Below are 21,605 nucleotides of genomic sequence, written 5' to 3'. Positions count from 1 at the left end.
AGACCAATTGATACTTTTTGGCAGTGTAGGCAGTGTGCCAAGTCCTGCTGGAGAATGAAATCTGCATCTCCATTAAAGTTGTCAGCAGAGGGAAGTATGAAGAGCTGTAAATTGTCTGGGAAAACACTTTACTGACTTTGGACTTGATGTAACACAGTAGGTCAAAACCAGCAGAGGACATGACTCTCCAAACCATCACTGATTGGTGAGAACTTCACACTAGACCTCAAGCAGCTTGAACTGTGTATCTCTCCACTCTTTCTCCAGACTCTGATCCCTAGACTTTCAAATGAAATGCATAATTGACTGATAGTCAGTGATGGTTTCGAGAGTCATGTCATCTGCTGGTGTTGGTCTACTGGGTTATATCAAGTCCAAAGCCAGTGCAGACAGAATGAGGTCCATTTCCATTGACTGCTGATTAAGTTAGTTAAGAGTTTGTAAATACCACTACCAGATTCCGCCCAAAATCATCCATCAATTTTGAGGCTAAAAAACGAGTCTATACCCATCATACACTACACGACTTTCACTCTAACTGTCAGCTCTGACTGCACCAGAGTCTACAGACTAGAACCAACCAGCTCAAACTCGCCAAATCAGGGTTAAAATCAGACTATAATTTGTGTAGTGTAGCTCCAGCTTTTAGGCTTGTGCCCTGGTCCTTTACACACTGAAATTCCTCCTGATACTTTAAACGGTTTAATGATATGTGCTGAATTGGGGTTATGAAAAACACTTAAAAATATAAATAAATAACTAATTCCTCCCAAAAAAGGAACTGGAGGGGATTTAAAATATATATACATTTCATGTCACTGGGGTGGGAAAAGCCCATAATCCTAATCCCATTACTTTATACAAGAACATCTGGCACCAGACACAGTTGTGGTGGTATGGTTGTCTGAGGCCATCTGATGATCTGATGCTGCAGAACACAAGCTAACTTAAAAACTAAAATACTGTAGCAATGGTTTAATGGTGTGTTTTCAGACAAAAAGCATTTTGCAATAGTGTGTAACCTAAAAGAGGAAGTAAAATTACACAATGTTAGCATGACCAAGATACTGACTAGATGAATCATTCTTTGAAAACAGAATGTATTGCACAGTGTTGTTGTGAGCGCTTGTGTTTCAGTAGGCTTTAGTTGTAGTTTCAGTATTTGTGTTGTATCTCACACTATTGACTGGTTTCTGCGTTTGTGTGTCGTTGCTGGTCAGTCCAGTGGTGGTGTGACCAGTCTAGACCAGTCAGACCGACCTGAACAATGATGCTGGGCTGCATAAAATGGTCGCGAGTAAGAATGTAGCCTTTGTTTGAGTCTGCTGAGTCGCGGTTTAGCTAGGATAGAGCAAAAGTGCAACTGATGCAACATTGATTCCCAGTTTTGCATGAGTGAGCTGAAGTTCCTGCTGCAGAGGTGGACAATATGATAATACAGTATGATGTTTTTGTGATAATTATTTACAGTCTATCTTTAGAACACTGTACATCTGCAGGAAACAATAAAAATACTCCATTTACCTCTTTTTGGCGTGTGAGAATTGGTAGCTTTGGCTGTATTTTTAGGGTCATTGTCTTGCTGGAAGGTGAATCTCTTTCCCAGTATCAAGTCTCTTGCAGCCTCTAACAGGTTTTTCTCAAAGATTGCCTTGTTTTTAGCTCCATCCATCTTCCCATCAACTCTGACCAGCCTTCCTGTCCCTGCTGAGGAACAGCATCCCCACAGCATGATGCTTCCACCACCATGTTTCACGGTGGAGATGATGTGTTCAGGGTGATGTGCAGTGCAAGTTTTCTGCCACAAGTAGCATTTTGCATGCATTTAGATCTGATAAGAGATATGTTTCCTACATAAGCCCTATCTGGACGTGATTAGTTTCTCAGGGGGTCCTGCGATAATTTTCTCTTTTATGGGGGGGGGGGGGTCCTCTGTGATTTTATTCCTGTCTGGAACGACCGTGTATGTGTTTTTCTCAGATTTTAATCACCTCGATTTTAATAAAATAGCTATTTGTCTGCTGCTACACACCGTAATTACACTTTTGGTGCATGTTTCCACATAAACACAACAGTGAGTGGAAATGGAGGAGCTACTGAACGCGATGTCATGTGACCGAGAAAGTAAAAAAACTCACTGGTCCTCCTGTTTTTTCAATTGCAGTCTGGATGCAAGAGTTTTATCAGTGAGTAGAAGTGTGAAATATTTTTCACAGACGTCCCCCCTTAAAAAATTTTCCTGTCCGGATAGGGCTATAGATGTCTTATTGCTTGCTTTCTAAAATGTCATTCCTCTTGCCACTCTTTCATAAAGGCCAGATTTGTTGAGTATACAAACTTATATATAGTTAGCCTGGGGTAAAGATTCTCCCCCATGGGCTATGGATCTCTGCAGCTCCTCCAGAGTTACTATAGGCCTCTTGGCTGCTTCTCTAATCAGTGTTCTCCTAGCCTGGACTGTCAGTTTTGGTTTGCGACAGTTGGAAAAGAGGTAGAATCTGACTTCACCTTAGAGTGTCAGAAGATGCACACACTTGCCCTAACCTTGCTATTGTTGGGGGCATTGCTTGTGACGTAAATTCTGATTACACAAACCATTTTTGAGCTAAAGGTAATGTTTATGGAGAAAATGTTCCTTTGATCTACAACTTTTCAGGTCAATTAGACCCGTGAACATGATGAAACTAGTGTTGATTACAGTTCAACATACCAGGAGGGATAATTATCCACTTATTATGGTCTGTAAATTGCAAAGTGGTACTGTTCATTCCGTGTTGAGCAACACACATATGTCGCAGTCTGCAGTATTGAGCAATTTTGCCCCCCAGTCCAGTTTATATTGAATTTCTTAAGGTACATCAGGTACAGCTTGATTTTTACTGCTTCACATTCTCATCATTGGGTTCGTTGCTTGTTTTGTTATATTGTAAATGCCTGTGCATGCAGAGATAACATTTATCTTGGACCTAGCAGAAGATACGGCAGAAGATTGCAGAGTTACCTGCAGTTATGTAAAACTCCTCACCTCAGCATGCTGTGTCTTGAATCTTCAGTTTAGTTTTTGTTACATAAACATCTGTTTCTCTTTAAATAAGAAACATTCCTCAATCTCAGTATGCTGGGAAGTGGGGTTCAGCCTGGCAGCTCGGTTTTCTCTTGCAGAATGTGTGTGCAGCATGTGGTTTTGCATTGCCTTGTTGAAAATAGCTTGGACATCCCTGGAAAAGGGAAATGATCTTGTAGTCTTGTAGGCAGCACACTAGTGCATGCATCTCAAAACATTTAAATTTCATTGAAAAGTTGTTTTATTTCAGTACTTCAGTTCAAAATTGAAAACTTACAGCCAATGAAAACCCAAAATCAGTGTCTCAGAAAATGTTATAAGGACAATTGGTACTATTGGCAGTGTGCCAATATATATAAATGAAGAGGGGTCAAAAACTCACTGGTCCTCCTGTTTTTTTCAATTGCAGTCTGGATGCAAGAGTCCCCCCTTAAAAACTAATCCTGTCCGGATAGGGCTATAGATGTCTTATTGCTTGCTTTCTAAAATGTCATTCCTTTTGCCACTCCTCCATAAAGGCCAGATCTGTTGAGTGTACAAACTTATATATAGTTAGCATGGGGTAAAGATTCTCCCCCTGAGCTATGGAGCTCTGCAGCTCCTCCAGAGTGACCATGGGCTTCTTGGCTACTTCTCTAATCAGTGGAAAAGGGAAATAATCGAGAACTCTTGTAAGCAGCACACTAGTGCATCTTAAAACATTTTAATATCATTGAAAAGTTGTTTTATTTCAATAATTCAGTTCAAAATTAGAAACTTACAGCCAATAAAAACCCAAAATCAGTGTCTCAGAAAATTATATAAGGACAATTGGTACTATTGGCAGTGTGCCAATATATATAAATAAAGAGAGGTACTATATGTCACATTCCTATTTACAGTTCAAGCCTATGGAAGCAAGAGACAGCACTAAACACTCAGGGAGTAGCTCAGTATCGATCGTAGCTGTCAGTCTGAATTAAAAGCTCTTTAAGGAGGTGAAGTGTCCAAGTCCAACAGATGCTCTTTATAAAAGCTTAACAGACAGACGTACAGGTAGATAATGGGTGCCAACACAAGGTAGTGTGTTGTATGAGAGGAATAGTGAAATAACACAGTATCAGATTCCATGCAAGTGTGTTTAATATCAAAATCAAGAAACCGATTCAAACTGAATCGATTCAATTGTAACACCCTTGTACACTAAAGAGCTTTACTGCTTTATTGTTTATTGTTCATGGTTTTTGAAATGGAAGGGTTTTAAACAATGACCTAGGTCTGAGAGAAACAACTACCACCTGAGAAATAATGTCTATTAAAGTGAGTCCAAACATAGAACAAGCTGTTTTTTTATTTAACTAAATGCAGCAACAACAGAACTTAACAACAAGAAGAACCAAATTAGCTTGGAAATAATAAACTGATCAAAAAAGGCCAGTTACAAAATGAGTCCTTGTATAGGCTACCACTGGCCTACCCTACACAGCCAAAACCAATGATTCTCCTCTGCAGGGGAATGTATTAGTGACTTAGACCAAAATAAGCAAAATTAATACTGATTACAAAATTATAAGTGCTCATAAATAAAACAATTATTTTCAAATCCAGGGGGGAATTTGCACTAGCTAAGAAAAAAAATATATATATAATTTTATCTTTTTTTTATCTCTTTATGTAAAGCACTTTAAATCCATTTAAAATACACTTGCCTTGCCTTGAGGCCAGCACAAATGGTGAATTTTCGTCGTTTTTGTCTTTGTACTTAATTAATCCCTAGATCTTTCATTTTTAACTTAAACTGAAATAATTTACTAACAGTAAGTAGTCCAGGTATCAGTGTATTAGCGGCAACATGGAAGTAAAAGGATACTTGGGCACCACCTGCTGGAGTTTTTAGGTAAAACGGGGTTATTTTCTTAAATTGTATTTGTCTCCATCTACAGGATGTTTTAAGGTAATTCACTTTAAAAAAACCCACGAGGCCCACAGAAGAAGGTACACCAATACTCCAGGGTTTTTTTGTGGACACATGAACAAAGACGTTACAGCTATAAATATTTTTTGCTCAAGTGGAGAAACAGCAAACAGCTGGTCTGAAGTACCTGATGCTCAGGTCAAGGAGGTGGAAAAAAAAGGCCAGGTGTTTTTTTTTTTGCTGTTTTTGAGATGTGTGAGTACAAGAGAGAAGCACATAGTGCATGCTTAAAAGCAAAAAGACGCATGAATTCCGATTTGACCGTTCACGTTCATGACGCATGTCCATGGATCGAATACGTATCCAATCTAGGACCACATGTGAAAGTGACTTATACCAGATTTGAAAAAAAAAAAAAAATCAGATTTGGCACATTTACACAGCCATGAACAAATCAGATCTGAGCCACATTGAGCGAAAAAAGCAAAAAACAGATTTGAGTCACTTTAGCCTGGTAATGTGTACGTAGCCTGAAAGGGACACTACACATGCCTTCTAGGTGTACGCAGAGGTGGAAAGTAATGAATTACATTTACTCAAGTTACTGTAATTGAGTAGATTTTATGAGTAATTTTTAATTTTTAAAGTAGTTTTAAAAGTTTTTACTCAAGTACATTTTGACACAAGTAATCTACTTCACTTCATTGGAAAACTCCCCATTACTGAGTAAAAAATAAAATGCTGGGAAAAACACAATTATCTGAATAAAAAAAAATTATAATTGGCGCGGATGCTCACGCGTGGAATAACGAGGCAATAACTTCCTCATGCAATACAAAATGTGAGAGAGAGACAGAGCTGTCAGCTTTAAAAACTTTCACATCAAACCTGAGAAAGCTTGTGGTGGTAAGTATTTTTATCATTAAACAATCTGCTTAAATGTTAAAAAAAACATGTAAATAGGAGTTAAAGCACAGCAATGGCAAGTTAAAAAATAACAATGAACTGTAAAACTATAAAAAAACAGTTTATGGTCACCTATATGACCATAACTTTTTAACAGTAAAAGAAATAATGGATCATAGAAACCTATGTCACTTCTTTTTGAAAATGTTTTATGGGGTGATCTGAACAAATCCTGCTTGAAAGGTCTAAATTATTATTTGAAATAATAGTTCATTAAAACAATTTAATTTATGATTTGTACTTTTTTTACATCAAATAATTAAAAGTAACTATGTAACTTTTACTCAAAGTACATTTTAAATTAAGTATATTTTTACTTTTACTTGAGTAGATTTTTGGATGGGTACTTTTACTTTTACTTGAGTAGAATTTTAGCAAGTAAAGGTACTTTTACTTAATTACAATTTTTCAGTACTTTTTTCAGTACGTGATGTATTTATCTCAGGACGCCATTGGGAACCTCTACCACCCCCATGCTGAGACGTCTGAAATGTTGCATAACACAAATTACACACTACTTCTGTACGTGTAGCTTCATAAACTAACTAAACATGACTGAGGGTCACTCATGTTAGTCTAAATGTATTATTTGTTGATTGCTCCTATTAACCTTTATCTTCTTCTTTATAGCACTATGTTATTGCACTATGATGATAACCATTACTGATGTTTTACGCTGGTAAACTAATCCAGATGTTCTAGCTGAGCCGTTATAATGCTGTTCAGAGGGAGTACTGTACACATTATTTTGGCCAAGTCAAGGAAGCGAACTTCGCAAACCGACTGTGAAGCAGTTCGGTCCAGTGAAACGCCTGGAAACAGGCCATGATTGGCCTGAACCGCAACCTCAGCTCAGAAGTAAACAGTCCCAGACTGTGGAAAGCTTTACACAATAATCAAATTATTTATACATTTGTAAGAAATAGAGATACAAAAATAAACAGATAAAGCGTGTAATTCATGAGTTATAGTACTTTTCGTGGAAAATAGAGCTGTTTCTGGGATGCATGTGTTTTAGAAAACTGAAACCCAGGGAATCGGGTTGATTCCAAACTATTTTCATTTTTTTAATTATTATTTAAAGCAGCAGTGCCTAGTATGTTTTTATATTCATTTAAATTAAAAGCAGTAGTGTTCCTGAGTGGGGGAAAACTACTTATATATTTATTCTGAAAACAAAGTAGTCTGGTAGGTGTTTAATTGTTTTCTAAATTTTTAACGTCTTTAATAAATTAATAACCAGAATTTATTTACATTAACCTGCATTAAAGAGCCACTAAAACCTAAACCATATTTAAAAAAAAACATTTCCTAAATTTTTAAAAAAGGCTTTTATTGTGATAGTAATTTCCGCCTCGGCAGCGCCCTCTAAGGTTTAACTGTGCTATAGGCGTGGATGATGTTTCTGTGTACTTTGGTACGCAGACACATCATAATATGCAAATCAGACAATCAATAATACCCCCCCTCCTCCGATGACGTCCAACCATTTGCGTCTCACCACTATCAGAGGCATACTGCTGCTGCTGCAGCTCAGCCAATCAGCTCTCCCTCCTGCTCTGCCTCTAAACCCATACTTCACCCAGTGCCCCACCCAAACTACCCCTCCTATTTTTTCAAATACCACTCACTGCAGAACCACAAGTCCAGGGGGTGGGGCTGTATCTGATCCAACTACTTCTCTAAGTCTAAGGGTTAGGGTTAAGGATAGGGTTAGGGTCAGATTTGCTTCAGACCAATGAAAACCCTTCGTAAGAGTTTTGAAACAGATCCAGCCCCAGTTTGTGGTTCTGCCGTGACAATCATCTCCATTTTTCGCCTTTTTAAAATTTGAGCTGAGGGTGGTTTAGTGGTTTAATCAGGGGGCCTGATTAAATTTAGCGCCCCTTTAAAAGCACTCTTCCACATGCTCTGTGTAATTACACAGTCTCACCAGAGAGGTCTCCAAATCCACAAATATATTTTTAAGCTCAGTTAAGGTTGCTTGGCTCTTGAGTCATTTGCTGTATGTGTAAGAGCATTATCCTGCTGAAAAATGTTCTGTAAATTATTGATTTAAGAACTTTGTTCTGGTTCTGTGTTCTCTCTTTGTTAAAAAGCTGAAGATGACTGTTGTGTTTCCGCACTAGACAGTTACTGAGAAGATGAGCTGAGGGAGTTTCCATCCCTGTTTCTGTAGAAATGAATCATTGCTCATGCAATGATTTACCACAAACTTCCCTAACTGTCCTGTGAAACTTCTCCAGATCTTTCAGCGGAATCAAAATAGACTCTTTATTCACTTCCCCTTTCACAACATGACAGTGCTAATACTGAGAAACCTGAAAATAGATTTTTAAACCACAACCTGACCAGATGTACAAAATATTATTATATATTTATAAAGTACCAGTCACAAGTTTGGACACATCTCTTTTCTTTCTTTTCATTTTTTTTGTGTTAAACAAAAAAAAAACCAAAGTGTTAAACACATAGACTGTATATAAAGATGGACGCCGTGTCGCCGTTCCCATTCATTCAATGAAACTGAAGCCAAAATCTTCCGCCATTTTGGCGATTCAGAGACCAGAGTCTGCGCAGTAGAGACCAGAGGAGGGAGAAAGGCTGTGGAGAGACCGCCTACTCATTTGAATAACCCCGCCCATGAGGGCTGCCTCGCGGTCACAGACTGCAGAGCGGGGCGGAGCGGAGCTGACGGTCTGTTATTGGCCCCGCCCATAAGCAGCCCTTTTACCATAGCCACACCTTTTTTGAATAGAGCCGAATAAAGTTTTAAAAACCGAATTCTGTGGGGATATAAAAATTTGACAATATAAGCAGAGGTTACACTAGCTGCTGCATTTAAATAATGGAGGTAGAATTACAGTATATTAGAAAAAAACGTGATTGAAAGTTGTCTGTTTTGCCATTGAAACCTATGGGAATGGGTGGGGTTACACAGCTTTCTGCAGCCGAACAGCAGGGGGCGCCCGACCTGTGGTGGCTTCACTTTTAAGAGACGATGCTCTGTCCAGCTATATACAGTCTATGGTTAAACAAACCAGAATATATTTTATACTTTATACTTCTTCTAAGTAGCACATTTATCTTTGAGGACAGATCTGCACACTCCTGGTATTTTAATCTCAGTGTCTTCATGAAGAAGAGTCACCTGGAAAAGTTTTCTCAGCGTCTTGATGAAGGAGTTCCTTGAGGTGCTGAACAATAGTTGCTGCTTTTCGTTCACGCTGTTCCTTCACAAAGCTCCAGCTCATCCTAAATAAATCACCTCAAATCACCTCATTTAATCAGGTTTAGATCAGGGGATTGTGGAGGACAAACACTTTTTTGTTTACTACATAATTCTATATGTGTCCTTTAATAGTTTTTTGTCTTTAATATTAATCTCTGTTGTAGAAAATAAAGTAAATATAGAAATAAAAAAAAAACTTAAATTAGAAGGTGTGCCCAAACATTTAACTGGTATTGTGTTTAAATTTGTATATTTTCATACAACTTTATCAGAAAAGAAAAATATATGAAAAAACATATTTATTAATTTCATGAGAATTTGAGAAAATTGCAAAAATAATTAAATATATTTTTAGCAAATAATGGTTTTGAAAAATACCAAAAAATGGTCACAGATTGCTTTTCTGTATGGATACTGGGGGTTCCTAACAGTGTTGGTTATACAAGCCAGGAGTTCTTATGTCTTAGTCACAGAATAATGATGATGTTTTTCTTTGATTTTACCAAATTAAAAACCTCTGGAATATAATCAAGAGGAAGATGAATGATCACAAGCCATCAAACCAAACTGAACTGCATAATTTTTTGCACCAGGAGTGGCATAAAGTTATCCAAAAGCAGTGTGTAAGATTGGTGGAGGAGAACATGCCAAGATACAACTGTGATTAAAACCAGGGTTATTCCACCAAATATTGATTTCTAAACTCTTAAAACTTAATGAATATGAACTTTTTTATTTGCATTATTTGAGGTCTGAAAGCTCTGCATCTTTTTCAATATTTAGACCATTTCTCATTTTCTGCAAATACATTTTCTAAATGACAATATTTTTATTTGGTATTTGGGAGAAATGTTGTCCGTAGTTTATAGAATAAAACAACAATGTTCATTTTACTCAAACATATACCTATAAATAGCAAAACCAGAGAAACTGTTTCAGAAACTGAAGTGGTCTCTTAATGTTTTCCAGAGCTGTATATTTTTCACATACATATATTTAAAATTTGTATAATAGTCTCCTATGACATCTTTTAGTTATTGATTAAAAATGTAAAATATCAGGTTTCTGTCGCAGATTTCTGTGATTAATAGATCATTTCATTGCTCCAGAACGCTGCATTTTTGACTGTAGGGGCAATGAGTTGAGTTGAGGCAACATATGAGCAATATAACTGTGACCACTAGAGGTCGCGAGAATACAAATAATAGAGCAGCTCCACAACCGTTCAAACCCCAGTGATGTGAAGAAATGTAAGATATAGTTTTAATATGGAGGCAGAGGAACACAACACACACATGCAACTTACTGTCTTTATAGACACTGTATTAAAAAATAGTGACTATATGTAATATAATATAATATAATATAATATAAGTTATCATTACTGTCATTCCTCTTTAAGAAACCGAAGGCTAAACTGGCTTAGCTTCTTATTTATGGTGTGTAAACTGAATGAAAATATTTAAAATCTGTCCAGAAACATTATATTATGTATTTCTTTATTAATTATTTAATTGATTAATTTATGTATATAGTCTTTCTACATAGTTCTGATGACTATATCTACAGTGGAAAAAAAATAATACAAATCAACTGGAAACCACTTAAAAATGTTCCAAAAGCAGTGTGTAAGACTGATGGAGGAGAATAAGCCAAGATGCATGAAAACTGTGATTAAAAACCAGGGTTATTCCACCAAATATTGATTTCTGGACTATTAAACCTTTATGAATATGAACTTTTTTTTTTGCATTATTATTTGAGGTCTGAAAGCTCTGCATCTTTTTTTATTTAAGCCATTTCTCATTTTGCAAATGCGAATAAATGCTCTAAATGACAATTTTTTTTTTTAAATTTTGAAGAAATGGTGTCTGTAGTTTATAGAATAAAACAGCAATGTTCATTTTACTCAAACATAAACCTATGAATAGCAAAATCAGAGAAACTGATTCAGAATCTGAAGTGGTCTCTTTATTTCTTCCAGAGCTGTATAAACACATATACATTTATGTTGGATCCTTGAGTTTAATCTTTTTTAAACTTATCATAGCTGATTTTAGTCTATTTCAAAATTCTGTTTATTTCCATTGTAACATACAATCTGTAAGCTGTTTACCAATAAATTGTTTGCAAAAAACAATTTAATTTTATTTAATTTATTTTTTTTAGTTCATTTGTGTTCTGCCAAATTTTGTACACTGGATTTTGAACCATTTTCTGGTTATTGGATGGACATAAAGAGGTTAAATGGCAAAAATAAAGAGTATTATATATTGTATAGATTTGTATAGCAGTATATATTTATAAAAATATAAATATGTGTATATATACATATTGAGTGTGCAGGACAGTCCGGAGAACACAATGAATTATGAATGGGATGGTATTATGCATATTCCATTTCAGTTAGTGTACATTGTTTTTAGACACCACAGCAAAGTGTGTGTGTGTGTGTATGTATATATATATATATATATATATATATATATAGTGCTAGAGATGAGGGTCTTTCTCATGGCTCTTTCCTCTCTAATACTCTCTCCAGTATAAAACAAAGCGACGGTTTTGATGGTAATAACGCCATCACGAGGTGGCTTAGCTTCTTTACAACTTTTTCCGACGGACATGAATTACACAGCAGTCTGGGAGAAATGCCAAAACAGAGACTTTGACTGAATAACCAGACGGATTTAGTTAAATAGGCTGGATCATTATGAAAAAGAGATGAGGTTCACACCATATTCTTTACGGCTCTATTCCCCCCACACACTTAATGTCTTCATTTTTCTTCTTTCCTGCAAACCGTGTGGTGGTGCCGGGATCCGTGTGACGGACGTGCGGACGTCCAGCGCTCACCGGCACATGGTAACGCTCTCGTCTGTCCAGAGCTTCACCAGCACTGATAATCATAATCCACCCAAACTTTACTGGAGTGTTTTTGTACTTCTGACTTAAGCGTGACTCATTTCGCATGCGTCTGCACATCACATCAATTCTTAGCGAAAAACGGCTAAGCGGCTAAGCCCGGTTCCAGTAAGACTGGGCCTTGTTTATCCTGGATCCGGTTCCAGAACAACACAGGTTAGGCAGGTCTGCACTGCTTTTAGAGTGTCTCGGTGCCTAATGGGAAAGTGCTGTGTTATCTCTCACAGTTTAGAGAGTCTTAAATTGATCCATCCAGTGGAGATTCCAGACTCTTCCATTATTCCATGGTTTTATTCCAAATCCAGTTCTAATTCTTGGTTGATTTTTAGGCACAGTGTTCTTAGGGCGTTTTTACACCAGCATCTTAATGTAATTAAGAAAAAGGTTTGTTTGTGCTCTTTGTGCGGTTCAATTGAGCAGGTGTTAAAACATCTGGCCCAACTATCAAATATACTCCTTTTATTTGAGCTAAACTGCTAGAAAGGCATAGTTTAATCTGATATATTAGCCAGATAACACGAATTACCAAATATATGAACAAACACTGTTTCTGCTGCTCCATGCTGTTTACACACTGAGCGTGGTATGTGCAGCATTCACTGCTCACAGTCGCTTGACTTGTCTACTACATGTATATAATAACAATACATTTTATTTAAAGGCGCCTTTCAGGACTCTCAAGGTCACCGTACATAACAAAATGAAAACAAATCAGAAAACATATACAAACATCATTAAAACAACAGTAAGAATAGGGAAGGAATTTAAAAATATCATAAAATGAGGGAACACTGAAAACACTGTTTGAAAGCGCAGCAGCTTATGTTAAAATATTAGAAAAATATCTTTCACAAAATATCAATAAATGACCTCAAAATAATAAGAGCTCTCCCCAAATAATGGAAAATCTCAAATTATTCGTAACCATCTTAATATTTTGGAATATATCATAAAATTAATTGATGAAAAATAATGAGAAATGATCTCAAAATATGAAGAAAGCAAACTATTGACTGTATACTGTAAATGTATTTTTTTATGTGTACATATAGAAATTCACTTAAAAATAATTAGGTTTTTAGATGGATCTTTTTTATTTTATTTTAAGTGGCAGGAATATATTCATCATAGATTAGAGTGTATTACAGTGTGAAATGTTAAGCACATTTTTAAAATTGTCGGTTGTTAATTACAATAAATCAGTACAAAATGCTTTATTATGTAAAAGCTGTTACTAAAAATAAAGTGATTTTAATTTACATGTAATCAATTGCACATTTTATCTCTATTGTGTAGCCTTGTTTTATTCAAGTCATTTGGACGCTGTTTTCACTATTTTGAGATAATTTTTTGATATTTAAAAAAAATTCTCATTATTAAAGACAATTATTTGGATATTTACTTGAGAAACCTTCTTATTTGGAGGTATTTATTTAACATATTTAATATTTTTACATAATTTATCACATTTAACTATAAATATAGCTATCAACCGTGGGTACACCAACATCATTTACACAGAATTTAAATCCAGGTTTAAAAAGACAAAAAAAAAAAAAAAAAAAGACAGTAAGGATGAAGATGAAGATAAGGAGGAAGATGAGGATGAGTGCATGCATACAGGATAGAGCTTGTTTTAATCAGACCAGCCTGCTGACCAACCACAGCTTTAAAGCTCCAGGTTAACACATGCATATTCATGAATTGTGCATTCAAATGCACAGACAGGATGAACAGCCCCGCCCCCCCTACTGCCTATTACTCCTTAAATTACGCTCTTTATGCAGATCAGGCAAAGCATTGTAGGAGAGCAGTGCACGGCTCAATTTCAGACCCAAAATATGAAACAGTGAACGACTCAGAGGTACAGCGGCTGCACTGGATGCTGGAACCAGATCATGCTGACCAGATCCTACATTTTTACAGATTAATTCAGATTGTATTGTTTAGCATATAAGACTGATGTGACAAGATAATGAGATGTCTTAATACGGTTCGGTTCTACAGTTATTTTGCTCCTAGATCTGACCTAAGTCTCACTGCAAAAAAAAAATCAGACTAAGGTGCTGACACTATGATCGGGAGATCGCAGGTTCGAATCCCGGTCATGCAGCTTGCCATCAGCTGCCAGAGTCCGAGAGAGCACGATTGGCCTTGCTCTCTCTGGATGGGTAGATGGCGCTCTGTCTCCAAATCACTCCAAAAGGGTGATGTTGATCAGCACAAGGCTGCGTCTGTGAGCTGATGTATCGAAACACGCCACTCAGCAAAGATACATCGGCAGCAGTTTACGAAAAGAGGCGGTGGCTGACGTCACAAGTGTCGGATGACTCATGTACTAGTCTTTACCATTCTTGTGTTGTGGCATCACCAGTGATGGGGAATATACAGATATATTGGAAACAAATCTTTAAAAAAATGAAAATACTTAGTGAGACTGAGGGTTAAACTTAAAAATCTTGGAGCATACAAGATTTGCAATCATTCTTTTTTTGAAATGTTGTAGATGTAGAAGTAATTGATGTATAATTCAAGTTTTGAAGCCAACAACAGCATGCAGCATCTCAGTCTCAGTCTAGTTGGTGGTCAGTTTATCTTTACACGATGTACCTTGAGGTTTTGGGAAAAATCCATTAAAAATCCACTTTAAAAAGCTAAATTCCTAAAATGAAACTAAACCCTAATTTGCACAAATAAGTTGAGCTGAACAGCAGCGATTTTTGGCTGTTTGTGCGTTCCAGAGCTCGGTGTTGTGTTGTTGTGTTTGGAGGGTCCGGCGCGTTCCCCTTTAAGACGGGTCGGCTGTGTGCAGCTGAAGAATTTGCTGTAAGATTTGTAAGATGGATGATCACAAGCCATCAAACCACAAGCTGAACTGCTTGATTTTTTTTGCAACAGGAGTGGCATATAGTTATCCAAAAGCAGTGTGTAAGACTAGTGGAGGAGAACATGCCAAGATGCATGAAAATTGTGATTAAAAACCAGGGTTATTGCACCCTGAAATATTGATTTCTGATCTCTTAAAACTTTATGAATATAAATATGAATATTTTCTTTGCAGTATTTGAGGTCTGAAAGTTCTGCATCTTTTTTTGTTATTTCAGCCATTTCTCATTTGCTGCAAATAAATGCTCTGAACCCAAACCCTTAATTTGCACAAATAAGTTGAGCTGAACAGCAGTGATTTTTGGCTGTTTGTGCGTTCCGGAGCTCGGTGTTGTGTTGTTGTGTTTGGAGGGTCCGGCGCGTTCCCCTTTAAGACGGGTCGGCTGTGTGCAGCTGAAGAATTCGCTCTCCTGTCGCTGTGAATGGGGCCCGGGCAGGAGCTTAGCGAGGGGCCCACTGTTTTGTTCTGTTACACATCAATAGGACGTCAAGCAGGGTTTGGGCTTGACAGCCGAGGGATTAAAGCCTCTTACCAGAATCTGTTGGCCCCTCCCCCCTCCGACCCGCACACTCCAACAATGGTCTGAAAGAAACACATTCTTAACTCTTCGAGTACTAAGTTGTAATTTGCAGGTGGCTACAGCCAGGCCGGGCCAGTGCGGCGAGGTCTGGACCACGAGGGTCAGCGGGACGAGGCAAGAGAGAGAGAGAGAGAGAGAGAGAGAGAGAGAGAGAGAGAGGGTGGGAGTTCACCAGGGGTACACCAGTTCAACCCCCTGCCCCGCCAAACCTCTCCACCACCCCCAATCTGAATGCATGACACATGCACTTATCATGCTTACCAATGGAAATGGAAAAAGATCACTGCAGCACTGAGCACTAATATATCCACAAATAATTCCTTTGCATAATTCCTCTGGTTTACAGTTGTGTTCGTCCCCTTAATCCCTGCTATCTGTCCAAACTATAAAACTTACACCACATGTCGACAGCTCGGGTTAAAGGAAGCAAAAGAAGCTGTAGAAGCAGCAGAAGCAGCAGCAGCAGCCATGGTTAACAATAGCCAGATGCTCCTGCAGACAGTGATGCTGATGGTTTTGTGGCAACAACAAAACAAACAGTTGTTACTTTTATTTTTGTCTTTTTTGACTTCTACTGGAGTCAGTCTGGAAGCTACTCTTCCAAGCTGGAACTCTTCCATTATACACTGTTTACACATACTAAATTATACCAGGAGTGCAGGCATAAAGTTATTCAAAAGCAGTGTGTAAGACTGGTGGAGGAGAACATGATGCCAAGATGCATGAAACCTGTGATTAAAAACCAGGGTTATTCCACCCTGAAATATTGATTTCTGAACTCTTAAAACTTAAATACATAAATTTGATCTAGTTTTCTTTGCATAACCTGAGCTCTGAAAGCTCTGCACCTTTTTCGTCATTAAAACACAGAGTTCTGAAAAATGTGAACAAAACTGTATGGAATTCAAAGCAGATTGGTCATTGTAATGTTTATCAGTTCAATTTTCTGTACTTTTGGTTTCTATCCCTTTTTCAAAATTTTTGTTTTTCTTTCGTTTTTATCACAAACAGAATTTCAGTATTCTGATTTTCTTATATTTTTGCATCTTGTATCAAAAATATGATAGTATAATCCAACTACCTTTTGCTACAATATGCAAAAATGGGAAAATCAGAAAACTGAGTAATAAAGAGTTTTAAAAAATATTTCCTGATATTCTGATTGTAAAATACAGACAAGTAAATCTAGAAGATTGAAAAAATTATGAATACTACTATGATACTATAGTAAATAAAAAAGTATAAAAAATTTAATTTAGCATTAAGTGGTCAAAATCTTTTTTTTTTTTTACAATTTTCTTTTACTAAATAATTTTATATGTTTTTTCTCTTCATAGTTTTGGTGGCTTTATTGTTAATCTACAATGCAGAATGCAATTTCAATCAATCAATCAATCAATCAATCAATCAATCAATCAATCAATCAATCAATCAATCAATCAATCAATTAACCTTTATTTTGACTCGGAAGTACATTGAGGGCAACCCTCATTTTACAAATACAGGGATTGACATGACAAAGATATAATAACTAAAATGAATCATTTTAAAATAACAATAAATTAAATTATAAAATTGATAAACAATAAAAAATAGAATTAGAATTAAATGAATTATTATAATAAAACTTGGTTTAATAGGTAAGAAATATGGATCAAAAGAAGATAAAACAGTTAAAATTAAGCTAAAACAAATTAAAACTAACTTTTACATAGTACAATAAAAAACAAATAAATAAATGAATACAAAAATAAAAAATAATAATAGTAGTCATAATAAAAGAAAAAGTAAAAAAAAAACAATAGTACAAAATTAAAAACAAATTTAAAAATTAAATAAGGAACTAAGAGCAGAACTAAAATAAAAAAATAAAAGTTAAGAATAAATAAGATTAGGTAAAACAGGTATAGGCTGTCTGAAGTTTAAAATGATTTAGTGACACCAGTGAGTTTTAGACTTTTCTTCAGTTCAGTCTGCAGTTAGATTGGCTTATCTTGGTCTCTCCAGCAGGTGGAGCTGTGTGAAAGGTGCTCTGCAGAGAGATGCTGATGTTCACTGTCTGTTTTGGAGGGAATCTTCTCCTCTCAGGTGAAGCCTGCAGTGGGATAGGATTACTCTGAGAGTGTTGAGAGCTATTATTTAGTTTTTCTTTTTTTTTTTTTTTCTCCGGAGTTGCGGAGCAGGTTTTTAAGAGAACTGTTTAATCTAAATGTTTACTCTGCCTTGTCGGTCTGACGCGCGGTGCGGATGTCACGAGATTAAAGCATTACAGCGCTCGTTCATCATTCCAGATGGAGATGTTGAGTAAGGCGTCATAATCCGAGCGATAAAAATCACTCGGAGAGAAAAGCAACACAGCTTGAGTTAAAAAAAGAAAGAATAAAAGAATAAAAGGAATAAAGACAGAAGAAGAGACGGTGTGCTGCGTGTTTGAGGCCGGATAGGTGGAGGAAAAGCAGGGCATTACTTCCCCTGACGCTGAAATAAAGCCCCCCTGAGTCCCGGCGTCCACAAGCCCTCTCCTGGTCAGGCAGACGGGTCAGGCCTCAGGCTTCCTTATAGGCCCAGACGGCTGCATAACACCAGTGGATACATCTGGGGAACGATTCAAAGTCTCACAACGTCTCAAAAAACGTCTCAAACGTGTGTCTCCAGCTTACACAAGCTAAACTCACCCAATTTTGATGACCCTGTCCATAATTTGGCAGCTCCTCGAGAATATGTTTAGTGATTAATCACATTTCTGTTCAACAATAAGGTTTCCTAGAGAGTTTCATAAAGGTTCTTTTAACTTTGAATGGTTAAAAAAGGTTCTTCACACTCTTAGAACTACAGCTCTGCAAAAGAAACTTTAGTTTCTCTGATTTTGTCATTTATAGCTATATTATTAAGTAAAATGAACACTGTTGTTTTATTCTATAAACTACGGACAATATTTATCCTAAATTCCAAATAAAAATATTGTCAATTAGAGCATTTATTTGCAGAAAAAGAAAAATGACTAAAGATAACAAAAAGGATGCAGAGCTTTCAGACCTCAACTAATGCAAAGAAAACAAGTTTTAAGAGTTCAGTAATCAATATTTGGTTCAATAACTCTGTTTTTTAATCACAGTTTTCATGCATCTTGGCATGTTCTCCTCCACCAGTCTTACACACTGCTTTTGGATAACTTTGTGCCTTTACTCCTGGTGCAAAAATTCAAGCAGTTCAGCTTGGTTTGATGGCTTGTGATCATGCATCTTTCTCTTGATTATATTCTAGAGGTTTTTAATTTTGGTAAAATCAAAGGAACTCATCATTTTTAAGTGGTATTTTATTTTTTTCCAGAGCTGTATTTTAGAATATAGTTTGGAACTAGAAGGGTTCTAGAGTGGATTCCAGAACCTTGTATATCTTATTAAAGTTAATAATCTTATAGAAAACCTTTTTTTGGAATAACAACAATTTGACCAATCATATACAGTAACACTAAAATATATAAATATACTTTTATCAGTAAAAATAAAAAGGGAAAAATGGCTTTAAATGCATTGCAAAAAATATATTGCTAATCTAAGTATTTTATTAGATTTTTGCCTACCTACTGAAACTTAAACATCTTCAAGTAAATGGTCTATAAACAATGCTCTTAAAATGTCTAACAAATGTAGAGTTTAACTTAAAATACTGCTCAAAGGGGTTCAACTAAAATATTCAAACTTTCCGAATCCCCCCATTAAGTGAATGAGAACACTTTAACACTTCAACGTCTTGTTTAATTACCTAATAACAATAAATATGTGCACAATGTAGCTTATCTCCAGAACTACAGCAGTAGTAGAAGAATAAATGTTGAACAACAAATAATACAATTAATTTCAATGTAAATCAGCAAACGTATTAAAAGAATATGCACATAATGTTCCAGCCAAGTTGATTAAAAGTTTTTAACTAAAGATTGAAGGACAGTGTGCACAATGCAGCAGTAAAGAAAATATGACTTTAACACAAGCAAAAAATGATAGAATTCATTCAAACCAATAGTTAGTTTTACCCAAAGCAGATTCTGCACAGTGTTTAATCACTCAAAAATAGGCTTGAGAGATAGCTAAACTGAAAAACAATAAATTCTATTGTTCAGATTCAGCAATTCAATTGAATTTGAAATTTAGAAACTGAATTTGCATCAGAATCAGATTTGGTTTCTATCCATTTTTCCAATTTTTTTTTTAAATAATCTTCTCTCAGTTTTCAGATTTTTTTTTCTATTTTTCCATCTTGTAACAAAAATATGATTGTATAATCCAACTTTCTTTTGCTACAAGATGCAAAAATGAAAAAAAAAAAAATCGGAAAAATTAAGAAGAGATTCTTTAAAAAAAAAAATAACCTGACATTCTGATTGTGAGATACAGACAAGAAAAACCAGAATATTGTAAAAACAAATATAAAACACATTTCTTATATACTATAGTAAATAAAACATTTACAACAATTAAGTTTTACATCCAAATTTCTATTTAAACGGTCAAATTAAAATGATGAATATTGACTCGGATCCTGCTTATTTATCTAGCTAAGTGGAAGAATGTTTTTGTTGAAAATTTGAAGGAAAATTCTGAAGTTCTGTTTTAATTTTTAAAAAATGTAACTGAATCAAAAGTCAACTTGGACGTTTGTATCATCAAAATCTTTCTAATATGAAATTTTCATTTGATCAATATGCTGAAATAGCTAAAACAGTGTCCCATGCTAGATTTGCTTAATCTAAAACTCGATTGCTCTGTTTTTTTTTTCATTTTTAGTGGGCGTTTTTAAGATTGCATTTTTAAGAGTTCAGTTCAGTTTATATAAAAGGAAGAGTTGTGTTTAGCTTCCAAACTACCCCACCACCCCAACACACCCGCACACCCACACCCTCTCCCATCCTTAAACAAGAAGTGCAGCGGGAGAAAGGCACTGAAAATGTTTCTTTATTTATGAGGGAAATGTCATTGGCGGGTTGGATATTGGCTGTGCTGTGCTGTGCTGGTCAATGGCGTTTTTGAGAAAGCCTCTGTAAAGTGGCAGCTTTTTAACCGCGGACGGCTTTTCCCTCCGTTTTCCTGTCACCAGTAACAGAACGCAGATGTGTCGCGGGGCGGCGGTTCCAGCTCTATTTGTTTTAGCGCTGATCGAGTTATTTAAAATGTTTGCAGTCCTGAGGAGGACTTGGAGAGGACTGGTGGGTGGGGAGGGGGGTTTTGAGGGGACTAGGGGGCTTCATTTGCCAGGCAGGAATGAGGTGAGAAAGTGTAGGTATGTGTGTGTGTGTGTGTGGATGCTGGCAGCAGCAGGTAGTGCCCGTGACAGCGCTGGGTAAACAGCTCGGGAGAAGGTACGTACGCAGACACGCTGTGAAAATATAGTGGAGGAGGCAGATTTTAAACGCCAGCTTGTTTAGCTTGGGATGCGTCCCAAAAACAGCCGGCTCGAAGCTTCATTTTCTTAAGCTGGCACACCTGGGCGCCGGGCAGGGGAATCAGGACACAATGCCAGGATTGTTGTTAAGAGGTTCACTTTAACACCCAATTAAAGTGATATTAGGCCTTTTGTTGTTGATGTACTGACTGCTGCTGACCTTTACGCTAAATCTAAATCAAATACCGTGCCTTGAAAAAGTGTTCCTAGGACCTTTTCACATTATTTTTTTACGCTACACCCACAGACTAGAGCTGCATAGCATGGCTGTCCACCTAAACTGACAGCCCAAGGAAGGAACGTACTACTATAAATAAAGCAGACAAAAGGCCCATAGTAACTCTGGATGAGTAGCAGAGATCCACGACTCATTTACTACTTGAACACACCTCACTTCCACACCACAAAGGCGTAGATATTTTCCTAAACTCTGATCCTTTTTTAGCAATGCAGTTGCAAGCCATGAAAAAAGACTTTTGGTGGGGTGTAAGATAGCAATGAGCATTGCAATGCGCCTTGCGTAGGGTGTAAGATAGGGCCAACTGTGTTATAATATTACTACTATTAGTAATAGAGAAACACTACGTAGCCAGGAATAGTGAAAGTAAAAGCGAA

Source organism: Astyanax mexicanus, chromosome 24 (genome assembly GCF_023375975.1).
Source record: "Astyanax mexicanus isolate ESR-SI-001 chromosome 24, AstMex3_surface, whole genome shotgun sequence".
Lineage (NCBI taxonomy): Eukaryota > Metazoa > Chordata > Actinopteri > Characiformes > Acestrorhamphidae > Astyanax > Astyanax mexicanus.
Note: the sequence above shows the minus strand (reverse complement) of the source record.